Source organism: Linepithema humile, chromosome 2 (assembly GCF_040581485.1).
Source record: "Linepithema humile isolate Giens D197 chromosome 2, Lhum_UNIL_v1.0, whole genome shotgun sequence".
NCBI lineage: Eukaryota > Metazoa > Arthropoda > Insecta > Hymenoptera > Formicidae > Linepithema > Linepithema humile.
Window position 1 is genome coordinate 24,979,577 of NC_090129.1, and position 13,769 is coordinate 24,993,345.

The following is a 13,769-nucleotide window of genomic DNA, read 5'->3' on the forward strand; positions in this document are numbered from 1 at the left end:
TTTCAACTTAAATAATCAATATTAAAATAAAGACAGAAGAATATATTACACAACTTTTTTTTTTGTTTTACAAATTCATCACGCTTTATTGGAATAGAAAACAGCCGGATTGCGAAGATTTTGCGGCCAATTAATCTACACACAATGGTTAGATTCGCACCACGATACGACATACAAAATGAACCGTTCGTATATAACAGAGGATTAAAAGAGCAATTCTCGCCTGACGCAATTGTCGAAATGGGACAAATCGACACTTCCTGTAAGACACCTGTATCGAAACCCTTTCGCGATCAACCTTCCTTCCGCCTACGCAATCGTAAATCCCGCGGGGGACACGCAGCCGGTAACGAATTTCGATATCCATCCTCCGGCGAGAAAGGGCGAGCATAGGTATGCGGGGACGGAAGGGGAGCGATGGTATTGACTCGCTTCCGTGGATGTGCGGGGGCGGAGTTTTCGACCTGTCTCCCCCCCCCCCTCCCGGCGTTCCCTGCGCCCCTCTCGCTGCCTCCAGGAGTAGGCAAACCGGGGTCGAGCCGGGCTCGACCGGATCGGTCGGGAAGGGGTGAGGCTGACTCTCGTCGCGCGGGGCTGTCAACCCCCCACCCACGCGACGACAAAACTCCCGCTGAAGGGTGACCCAGCAATGGCGGCGGGACTTGTTGTATTTCGCTTTCGAGGTGAGCTCTCTCCATTCCCTTCTACCTTCTCGATTCCATCCCTGTCCCCTTGCTTCTCCGATCTCGCAAACCGGAAGGGAATGGTGGCGGAAGGGGACGTGTGAGTGAGTGGCGGAGGGAGAGAGAGAGAGAGAGATGGTAAAGAAAAGAGGTGGAGTGTACCAGCGGACTGCGGGGCCCCGGAGGAACGAGAGGGACGGCCGGGAAAGAGAGAGGTCGAGAGGGTGGAGGACTATATCGCTCGGAAGCAGCAACCTCCATTTATTTTATTACATTATCATACCAACTAGGCGCTCGATAAGTGGGGCTTTAAAGCGACGGTTCTCAAATCGCGCGAAACTTTCGCGCGCGACTTTTGCCGATGCTGATGTTCGCTTCGTCGCCACACCAAAGTATTTGCTTTTCTTGAAAATCTCAATTTAATTACTGATTGAGAATGTGAAATCTTATACACAGATTGTGTATTAAATGAAAATATTAAGCTATTTTATCTATTAAAATACAATTCGTCTATTTTACTTGTATATATTAATAAAATACAAAGAGAAATAATCACTAAAATGGTTATATAGTAATTATTAAAGCGTTATGCATGTATTGTTATGTGTCAAACGTGCATTATGCATGTATTGCTCTTAATTTTTACTCTTAATCAGATTAAAGGCTAATTTGATTATGTTGTAATAATTCTAAAAAATTTTTGCGGCAGAATAGATACCTAGAAATACTAGAAAAAAAATCATATAACAAAAAAAGAATTGCAACAAATAAATTATTAATTATTAATTGAATTAGAAATAAATTACATCTTATTATGAGAAATAATAAATAGATAATTGAAAAATTAAATTGTAAATGTAGAAAAGTTTATTTGAAATTGTACATAGTCCTCTGCCATATCGATAAACTTTTCGAAAAATTGAAAATTTTTTAGTAAATCACTTTTCAAGAAAAACTTTAATCAATTATAATGCGATCCCTTTCCGTCATAACGTCGATTGCAGTGGACATTACAGTCTTCATTTAAAATTCCTGCCGCAATGTCGATACGAGTGTCGTGTCGCGCTTTAACCAATTAGCCTCTCATTAAGTCCGAACCACTGCTCAATTAAATCAGAGGCCAATCTGAAATTTTTACCGCACGCTTTTTTGGTGAGGATTGATATGGAAAATTTACGAACGAACAACGAGACGGATTCGTATGTTGCAATAATACGTAATTGCGTGTGGTCGAAACCGCGGCTTCAATTATATCATAAACGGAATTTGATGCAGCGCATTTTGTTTGAGCATTAAATCGTGCATCGGTCCGCGCGAGCCGCTCGTTAAGTAGAATTAAAATCGGAAGCGACACGCGTAGAGCACTGTGCGATTTAACGACCATCGATTATCAACCCGAGTTTAAATTGAGCGCGAATACAATTATCCTGGCGGATTTTACAATCTCGTTAGACATATCCTTTTCATTGGGTACGCGGACGATTTAATTTCGCGCAAACATTTGCCGTCGGATAATATCTCTCCTTCGCGCCGATGATCCTCTCGACGACAATGTTTCGTAATTTCGGTGCTAAATAAATCTCTCGGACCGAAATTTCTGCTTTGACGAAGGTAAAGCTATTACCGAATGTAGTATTTCGTGTAACAATGTGGATTTCGTGAACAATGTAGAATATAATTTCTATAAGACAAAATTGGTCGCGCTACGTGATTTCATTGTAACGCGCGTATCAAGTCATTTTTTAAAATTTTTATTAAATTGGAAAAAATTAGAAAACTATGGACCGTAATATCTTAATTTTAGAAAAATAAAAATACATTAGTCCTTATTATTAATTTAATACGTAGAATGAGCATATTTAAAAAAAAGGCATAATTGTGCCAATGGAGATATTCAACTAATTCAATAAAATTGATCCGACGAGAAAAATGATAATTGCCATCGTCATATTCAGAAAAATCAATGGAAGTTTTTATAAAGAAAAGGGAGAGATAAGGACAGTCGATTGGGTCGAAGAAATGAATCCTTTATCCGTTTGTGGATATTCGAGATGAAGTAGCCGCCCTTCTGGTCGAGGACGAAGACGAACCGTAATCCTGGGGAGTACGTGAGACGGAAGTCTGATTTCTTAAACAGAGCTCCGGGACTCGCGGGGTCAGGATGAAAAATTCGCAGAGATATCTTGGGGTAGCTACTCTGTAAACAACGATGGACTGCACGGCCGACAGGGTATAGACTTGAGAAATAGCTTGAAAAATCGTTAACTCTCTATTGGCTTTTTCTAGATTCAACAAACATAAAAAAAAAAATATTTATCGACGAATATTCAAAACATTTTATTCGAAAATTATGAATTAAGTGTAAAAGCAATCTGTATTTATAAAAATTATTAATTATTTTTTATATTTTACAATTTAATTTAAAATGTCCATAGTTTTTTTTCTTCTTATATTCATGTACAAGAAATTTTGCTGTAAAAAATACCAAAGCTGTAACTGTCACTTTTTAATCAAAAACTATTATTAAATATTAAAAGAAAGACTACGACAAGATTTCTGGGGAAAGGTTTATCGAGAATGAAGCTGCAGCGGTCAGAAGAGACTGTCGGACCATTTTCATCCCCGCGCCCTCCATCTCTCATCCTCCCTCTTTCCTAAAATCAATAGGTACGTCGCCGCCCGTCACGCTATGCATTGTGCAACGTAATTGTTGAACAATTAAACAATATATATTATAAACCATGCAAACATGCTATTGTTGATGCACAATTGCGACACAATTGCGTGTCATTATCGTCAATAAATAATATTGTAGATCTACAAGCTATCGCGCGTTCTGCTTAGTGATTTAATTTTACGATCACACATTTGCTTATACATTTGCTTATTTTGCATACTAATTGTGATTTTATAAGAGAACATATTACAATTTTATAATTAATTATAATAAACGTATAAAATATAAAAATATATTATTATAGATATTTAATATGGAAAAGATTCTCATAAGATAATACTTTTTTTATAAAAAAAAACTTGTTTTTATCTATATTGTCAACTAAAATTGAATACATTTCACTGAAATTTGAAAATGACAATCTCAAAGTAGCGTAATCCCTTCATCAGTTACAGTCACAAGAATGTCGTTATAATTATCTATCCAATTATTTTCTTTCCACTCAGCAACGTTCGCCCGTCGCGTGCCAATGCTTTGCCATCCGTAAAGCTGCACGATTCGTTCAGTGAACCGGAGACGAAGCCTTTGTCTCTTTCACGAATTAATTTCAAGAACGAGGACCTTTTATGCGGGGCGAAACCTTACTTCGACGAAAACCCAATTTATGCTTAAACAAGGAGCATCTTCGCATAACTTAGCGTTGCGTGAAACACGACGTCAAAGGGAGGAAGTTCCTCTCTTACAGCATCTCACAGATTTATTGAGCTTCAAAGACGAAAACGAGGAGGAAGATAAAGGGTCAGCGAAAAAAAGAAACTCCCTTAAAGATTTGCCAATTTTCTCGGAAAATAAATGTGTCACTCTGTTTTCGTTTCAAAACGAATATGCAGAAAGTAATTTAATAATTGCACAAAATTGATCCATCGACGATATCTCTAATCCTGACTTTAAAGCTGATTTTCGAGTCTTTTTACAATAATATTTTTGTAAATCCATAATTAATTTCATAATTATGAATTATGCTTGCTATAAACTTTGATGACATTCATCATTTTATATATATTTAATGTATTTATTTTTAAATAGATTTCTACAAAGTGATTCAATAATAAATTTATTATTTATTAATAAAAAAATACTCTTAAAAGTCAAAAAACAGAATTCTCATTTAAATGAACAACACATTAGATAATATTTTTGTACCACGCGTTCTCACAATACTTGTATATCTGCACTTCGATCAATATTTAGTCGGCAATGAGGAAACCATGAAAGCCAGTGAACTTTCTTTGGAAAAGGAAAGCCCTATATTACTGGACAAAGAGAACATTGTTGGACTTATCCTGCTTTGATAAATTATCCACAAAAAAGTTAATATACTATAGAAATATCAATGCTGCAGAGAAATTGAGAATAGAAAACAGTTGTAGATAAATTTACGTACTCTTATCAAGTGAATTTGAGTAGCTTTAAGAATATTTGCATATAACCGACTAACAATAAGTTATAAAATCTACTTTTATATCAAAAACAAAATGCAATTTTTACCTACTTTTCAGAAATTTCTGCTAAAAATTTTTATTTATTTAATTTAAATACGAAATAATTATTACAATAACTAGCATCGTGATGTTATCAATCAAGAATATTATATTATCACAATAGAAATAAATTATATTCTCTTGTTTTATGCAGTGCTTAGAAATTTTAAGTGTTCAAACAGTTTTAAAGATATATTTTTGCGTAGTTTAAACTGAATTGAACAGAAACAAAAAATTTCTACATTTAATGCATACTATTTTGCTCTATTTCTTTGCTATTTTTGCTGAAGAACTGCTCGAATCTTCATAAATTGACATTATAGATTAACCATTGTTTAAGTTTAAACTGTGCAAACTATTTAAACTATTCAAATTCGACACTAATTTTTTTACTCAAATTACTCGAACATATAAAGTGCTTGCATTTTTTTCTGAGCCCTAAATTTTATGTTATTACAAAATTTTACACATAAGTAAAAAATGATGTGCATGCATGTCATGTGCGCGCATTTTTATGTATTTTTTATATATGTATATATAAACTATGTATATATAAACAAATAGCGCGGAAACTAAGCTGAGTTCTGCATCTCTCTCGAAAAACACCAAGGTAGACGCTCTCGGATCTTTTTCAAATGAAAGAGACGATTTGCGTACACGCGAGAATGCCTATAATGCGGAATTAAACTTTTTGCTTTTGAACTCTTATCGTTATATATATATATTACAGTAAATATTAAAATCAAAATAATTAATTTTATAACGTATTTCAGATAAAACTCATAATTTTGCCTCTCTGAGATAAAACCATCATGTTATTTTATGAGTAAATTCTATCAAAATAGAAGATATTTTATATACGTATCTCAATATATGTGTAAGCCATTTACTTTTTTTCAGGTTTTAAGTTAATAAAAAAGCCATTTCAGCTTGAATCTGTCGAAATAATTGGAATTTTTATTTTTTTTTTCAATTAAACATTCGTGCATATTTATTCGCATTTTTCGAGATGACGCCTCGAAAATCATGGCTCCCGAAAATTACGGCCTGTCGTCGGCGAAGATGTTGCTTCCCCTTCTTCGTGTTCCACCTACGCCACTTCCACTCGCTTTCTCGCACACATAAATGCGCGCGCGCGCGCTTTTACCACTCTCAAACACGCATACACAGACGCATTGCTCCACGAGCCTCACCCCTGATAACTCACCCCTGCCACCGCCACAGGCTGCTGCGGTCCGCTGAATGGCCGAAAGTGGGGGAGCCCCTTTTAGCTGCCCACGCAATCAATAGCCTCCTGCATCTACTGAATGGACTTGGCGCGCCCGCCGCGCCTCTCGGCGCGCCAACCCCCTCCTATTGATTACTACGCCGAGGATGGGTCGGCGCGAGGGCATGCGGGGTGCCGCTCTATCGACCGGGCCAGCTGTATTACTGTTCATTCATAAATTTTCAGTTTTCACTCATGATGTTGCCGCGGGCAGATTTCACGTTACTAAGGAAGCTCAGTGCGTCGGCAAATAATACTTCAAATTATTCTCGTAAACATTTGTTAATCAAGGTTTAACTAATTCTCTTCTGTAAATCTATAAATATTGATCAATGTGTGACTCAGCTCAAATTTGTTTCCTTTGTAGGATTAAACTTTTTATAAATCAGCGTTAAACCTGCGTTAATTTTTATTAAAGTTTATACAAACAGATTAGCTGATATTTATCATTACTGATAAATTAGCGCTTAATTAATTGACTGAAATTTATAGCATTATTCGCGTCATTTTCTACCCCATTTTATTAATCTCATTTCTAAATGAAAACATAACGCTTAAATGTCCTTAATCTTAACTAATATTTGTAGGAGTAACCCCGTAACGTATACATAAGTAAAAATAGTTCGATTGAATGATTCAACATTTGAACGCTTCATGTTCCATCCTGGCATTTGTAGGGCAGCCGCTAGTCTCGTCATCGCTGAAAGGGTATAGTAACAGACGAGTGAATGGAATCGGAGAATGGCTCCGTACATTCTAGACTACAAACTCGTACTCTGACTCATTTCAGGTGGTTTCTAGTAACTCTCTTGATCTCTCGTAATTCCAATTGCCACATCTCTTCTCCGGAATGAGAATCCTTACCTCTAATTTAATTTACCATTTAATCTCAATTCACAGAATGTTATGTTATCACAAGCTTTCGAGAAAAGCGTTCTCTCTCTCTCTCTCTCTCTCTCTCTCTCTCTCTCTCTCTCACACACACACACACACACTCTCTCCTCTCTCTCTCTCTCTCTCTCTCTCTCTCTCTCTCTCTCTCTCTCTCTCTCTCTCTCTCTCTCTCTCTCTCTCTCTCTCTCTCTCTTTCTCTCTCTCTCTCTTTCTTTAATACTTTCAACGAATCGACCGCCGACACTTCCTTTCAGAGAACTCGAAGGATGTACGACGGTCTTTTAAACCAAATCAACAAATTGCATGTTGCGAAACTTCGAAATGGCTATTTAATTTGTCCTGGATTTTTACGTCGTTTACAAATAGTAGGTTCAAGACGCTCACGTTATTATAAATAATAGGGAAGATACAAAATAGATGAAAATAAAAATCTGATGCGCTAAATTGCGGTTTTAATATTATTGCTAAATAAATATGAAACTTTTAAACGTGTAAAATACTTACATCATTTATATTTTATTCGAAAATAAAAACAAAAATGGACGTAGTCCATAAATATTACGTAACATTATGTAGTAACGCCACTATTAAACATCTAACTTTATTAATTAAAATTGTAATGGCTAAAAGGTATTTCATATTTCTTCACTGCATGTTCATAAATCCAATAACATGCATATAAATGCATTTCATAGGTTAATGTCTCTTATGCGATAATAAAATTACTCTCGAACCCTTGCGATAAATCGCAAGTCTGTGAGATGTGGTTTGCGAAGGCGGATCTCGAAATACCGTATTAACCCTATTCGCACGAAATTTCCTGTCAATTTTTGATCCTCCGCTCAGAATTATTGACATTATACTGATCTAGTAGATCAAATTTCAATTTCAATTTCAAGATAGGGTATCGCGTAACACGTGGATCTAGAGAAACTGTACAATATATCGCGGTTTAGTGAAGAGAAAGTTACGACGCCGTAAGTCGTGATAAAACATTGGGATGAGGATGTGCTCTCGAGAAAAGACACTCGAGTTGAGAGAATCCCTATCTGTCGAAAGCGGAAGCTGGAGTCGAAAGAGGAAGCTGAAGTGTGAAAGATTAATACGTACGTTAATAGGTTTATTTACGCGAGAAGAACCCTCGTAAAAGCTGCGCCGCAGAGATTTCGTACTTGCAATAAATACGCGTTTTACAATAAAACAATGCGGCGGAGTTCTCTAATTGTTGCACAAATTTCGTATAACAACATTAAAAACAAAATTTTTACAACCGCACCACTGAACTTTTATTAACTGAATTTTTTAACATGCTTCTTGTTTTATTTTCACATATCTCATATGATCTTGTATTTATAATGTCGTACTTCATAAAGTACTCTAACCTATAATGAAATTAGACGTAATAAACTAAACTAATAGTAACTTCATGCAGAGTATTACTAGATTATATATCGGTCTAATAGCGGAGCGTGTAGGCCAAAACATAGTTCGTTCTCTACAAGCTGGAATCTAATTACGCGACGTATCGCTATCACTTAAAAGGACAATCACGAGATTCCCGCGAAAATTGTACTCATACTTCTCCTTGACTCACACGCGGTTAAAATTTAACCGTGTGGGCGTAGAATTAATAAATTCCATTTATTAAGACAATTCGTGGCATCCGAGAGGATTTTTAATTCATTTTACGCTGTGGCGTGACATGGATTTTCTGGAGGCAAAGGCTACTATCGCGCGTAATTATTCCCCGTATAATTATCGGAAATTCCAAAAGGCAAAAAAAGGTTCTGATTATTTCAAGACAAAGTAAATTAAACAATAATCAAACGCAAAATAATTTCATTAAATTGACTGTTAAAAATTACAGAGAGATAGATGCGTGAGTTGTGTAAGATTAAAAGATCAAATTTATGAAAATAATCGGCTTGATGAGAAATTTACATTAAAGGAGTGCATTTTTTGCTTGAAATTCCTTACTCGAAAGTGAGGAGATAGTTGTATGACACTCATATTTCATATGCACATACAGTTTTTACTTTAAAGTGGTGTACAGATATATCTTTAATATAAATTGGACATATTTATTACAAATTAAACAAATAATTAAATATTAATTGTAAACGATATGTAAAAAGATATCCGTGTGCGCTTCAAATATTTTATAAAAAATTTCGCAGTTATTATTTCCTATATTTTTAACACTACATAAAGCAGTGGCATTTTTAAAGCTACCTTTCTTTATTTCTCTTCTGTAAACTACACGTCGAAACAACCTCCTTTTATTTTGATAAATGTTCAGAAGGGGAAACCTGAGAAGCCACAAAGAGTGTGTAGTATATAGAAATTCTATAAATATACAGTTTTCAAATTGTATAACTCAATAAAATATTGTCTCAATTATATGCTTTTAATTAACGTCTAAAAATCTTATACTTTATCGATGATACCTTCTCATCCACCTTCTCCGTGAGAACGTGAACTGCAAGATACTGAAGTCGATGTTCGGAAATTGTGAGAGAGATATTTCAACGGAAATATCAAATTTCACGTAACATATAATCGGTCAACCGAGACTTCGTTATAGAAATAACAGAATTATACACGAAAGAATTGAACGATATATACTTAGAAATAAATAATCGATAATTTATTATGATTCATGTAATTTAAATTACTGGGCTTATATCTTTATTAAGTTAAATTTATTTATAAAAAAATATAATTTATTTTTTATTTTTTTCTAGGAATTTATTTTCCATCAAAAATAATATTTACTATTAATTGTAAATATGTAAAATTTGATGCGATATGTAAGTTAAATTGCAAATTTCCGATGTTATTTATATAATAATTATCAATATTTGGCCTGTCCGTTAAACTTCGTTGCATTTGATACAGCCGATTTGCTCAAGATGTAGGACACACCCACACAGGCACTCACACAGTCCGCGTAATGATGATGAATGTATATATGTGCGGTGCCTGGATTTTACATTGCATGTCATTGAATTTAAAATGCGAATTTCCGTATGCATTCGATTGATTTACTCGATACTTAATGCAAATAACGATTATTGATAGTGCAATAATTATTAATTATTCATTAAAGTTCTCATTAATGTCTGATGCGCTCAGCTTTAAGAATTGATTTAGCGTGAAAGAAAAAGAAACTTGATTTGAATCTTATCATTAAACAAAGCTCAGTGATTTAATAATTTGAAAGATATTTTTATGAAAATTAGACAATTTTTATGACAATTAGAGAATTAAATCAATAATTACATATAAAAATTTAGAATATGAAATATTCACGTTTCATTATTTTAATTTAAAAATATTAAAATTTATTTCTACAATGTATTTTAATATAAAACTGTAATGATAAAATTATAAAATTTTTGGATTTTATTCACTCTTCCGGTCATTATTTTATTTGCCGTTTCTCTCCGTAAATTTATTGCGCGTTCTAGTTTCGAGAAATCGTCAAAATTGCTTTTAACAAGATTTATTAAGAAATATTATATTGCGGTTACGATTAATAAAATTCAATGAAATTCTATAAATTATAATTTATAGATTTCTAGACAATTTTAGAAACTTTAAGATAGAACCAACATTTACATTCCAAGCTTAAAAATTTCAAACTTTTGCATGATTGGACAGCCAGCACTCAAATTCCGCTAAATAATATTCATGTACCCTATCGTCGTCTAAGGACAGATATAGTGCCGGAGGAAGGTAAAGCATAGTGGGCGCAACAACTTCGTGAAACTATGCACTCCATGTTTGTCGAAAGTACGCGTACCACGAGCACTTGAATGGACCGTTCTTGGCTCGATACGCCCTCGTCGTTTCCACCCTCGTTTACCCCCACGTTCTCCTACGTTCTATCTCTCGATTTCGTTCTTTTCGTTTGCCCATCCGACTACACCCGTGTACATGACGTTCCAAAAGTTGATTGCATGGGCATGAATCTTTTTTAACAATTTTACAGTTTATCCTCCGCGAATTATCCCAAGCACGCACATATAATATCGAAGAATTCCACGCAAAAACAAGGAAAACAAAACAGCAGATGTATATGTGTGTCGATTTTAATGAAATTTGCTACGAGATATATGCGACAATAATTTTTTATATTCAAAAGTTAAACTTTTTAGATTAATAAAACTTATATTTTATATTACATTTAAAATATATTGAAAATTTTAACTGTAAACTGATAAAAAAAGGCAAACAAAACGCAAAAACGAAAATAAAAAGATAAAAATGGTCCATATTTGTGAATCGTCTTCTATATAACTACAAATATATATACCTATATATCTACTACAACGTGAAAGGGCGAATATACGAAATTGAAACGGTCAATCATGAGGCTACCAACAGTTTGAATCCCTTACTTATATTGCGAAAAAAATCTTTGGTCATCCATGGCAAACTTTTGTTATTATCCTTTGTTACCCCCTTTTGTTATTCCTTTATATGTGTTAGATTGTTTTGTTATTACGTTCTGCCAAAAATATCCCCTTCTCAAAAGATTTATCTTTCAAGATGCTGAACAAATATTTTTTCTCTTTTATTTATTCTATTTTCTGTAAAAAATATTTCATAAATTACGAACTTGTTTATATACTAATATTATTTTCGATTATAATATAATTTGTCTCAACACTTTGCATAGAATTAAGTAAATACACATGCGTAATCAATTACGCAAAAGTATGAGGATCAGATTCAATGTCTACATTTTTTTTGTCTGCGATGCAATTACTGAAGATCAAAAATCATGATCAAAACTATTTGACATTTTCTTTTTCTAAATACAGAGGATTAATTAATTATTTTTAGAATTATTTTGCTTTTTAAAATTAATGTACCGATTTCTGTTTCAAAAAGTGCTTTAGTTTTAATTAATTAATATGAAGATGCATAAAATTTTCTACTTTAGCACACTGCGTGTGCAACGGTAAAAATCTTTTGATAGAATTATTAATAAAAATTTCCTATCGTTTATTTTTAATTTGATCATTTACAACTTTGATCCGATTCGTCGAATTTTTTATTTTGAGAAGACTTCCATGGTACAATAGAATGTACGTCATTACGATGTGATACTCATTGTTGACACAACACACACACATTATCCCGCTATAATGACATCAAGTACAAAGCACAGAGCTCCATTTTATGAGAGAGATTCGTATTTCGATGCGAGTCTCAGACGAGAAATTGTCGATGCGAGAAACTTTTCTAATTCATTTGCCGGTCATAATTACTCACGCAATTGACATTGTGCGATGCCCTTTTCCACCATGATAAAAGGCGGCTAAAATTATTTAGCCTAACAGATAGAATAAATCAACCTTTGCTTTTTCCTAAATAAATTTCTCATAATTTAGATCAACGTTATACGCGAGTTGTATTTTATACTCACACGACTGACATAGCAAGATATTATGGAGTAGATGTTATAATGCTTGAATTATATATATAATCGCAGTAATTAATCTTGATAATCGATAGTTATATTATTAAAAAACTATTGTAAAGAAGTATACTTTAAAGTTGTATAATCAATATTTTCGAATATTTTTAACAAAAGAAAAATGTTAAGACTATAGTTGCACATTCATGTGTACTTGAAGAATTATGAAAATTAATCTTATATTTTGTAATTATCCAAAAAACAATAAATATTGTGATATAATTCTCTTTTTAAATGGCAAAATTACCATTTAATCTAAATTTATCAGTTAGCAGTTAATTTCAAATAATTCTATTTTCATTGTTATTGTATGAATAACAGTTCTTGCACTAATTGCAATTCTATATTAAGTTTATATATCACATAAATTGTTATTATTGATTAATGTCAAATCTATTTCTGCAATAAATATGTAATCATATTATTGAATATTTTTTAAACTCATTCTCGGCGCGACGAATGTAGCCTTCATCTACATGCAAAATAATTGGTGACAATCTCGTGATTCACATCGCTCTAATTTTCCTGACAGTGTAGACTTCCATTTCAATATTAATAGATCCGGCATTGTCACATATATCTCGTTTCATTCCTCGCAATAACTAGCGCATAACTACGATTCACTAGTACTACGCAATACTAAACCAACTATAAATATTACTCTCGTTAATAATCGTAAGCCACAATTGCAAAATTGGCATACCAAAAGACCATTTTTAAAAAATTTGGCAAGTTTTTTTCTAATTATGATCTATTTTAATAGAGTTATTAGAATTATTAGACTTGCGATAAGTTGTGTTTGTCTTCGCAATATTAAACTAATAAATCAAATATAATATTTTTAAAGTAGATGACAATATTTAATAACAGAAGTAATTAAATTGTAAATAAAAAAAAAAATTTTTTTTTGACAGCAATCCGATCATACATTGCTGCGAAATTAAATCCTGGGCGACGCTTCGCCGAGGCGACGCTGTATAGCGTAGTTACAGTCAATATAGCTTAAAGAGAAGCTAAATTTCAGCTCGCCTGCGCAACAAGTATCTGGGAGTCAAAATCGTTATAGCTCCTCGCTGCGGCTTCTCGCCCCCGATTGTCTTTGTAGCGTTTTATCCCTTAATCCTAGAAACACAACGATGAATGAATTCCGTAGCTTTAGCCCCAAGAAAACTTCGATACGATAATTACACAATAGACGATAAGCCCTTAGCGCCTAGAC

The 13,769-nt window shown here is 33.7% G+C and overlaps 1 protein-coding gene across 1 annotated transcript in view; it reads right to left on the reverse strand.

Moving 5' to 3' along the window:
- Positions 1-13,769, reverse strand: part of loh (lonely heart) — a 93,798-nt gene that overhangs the window by 56,845 nt on the left and 23,184 nt on the right. The gene's annotated exons all lie outside the window — the stretch shown is intronic.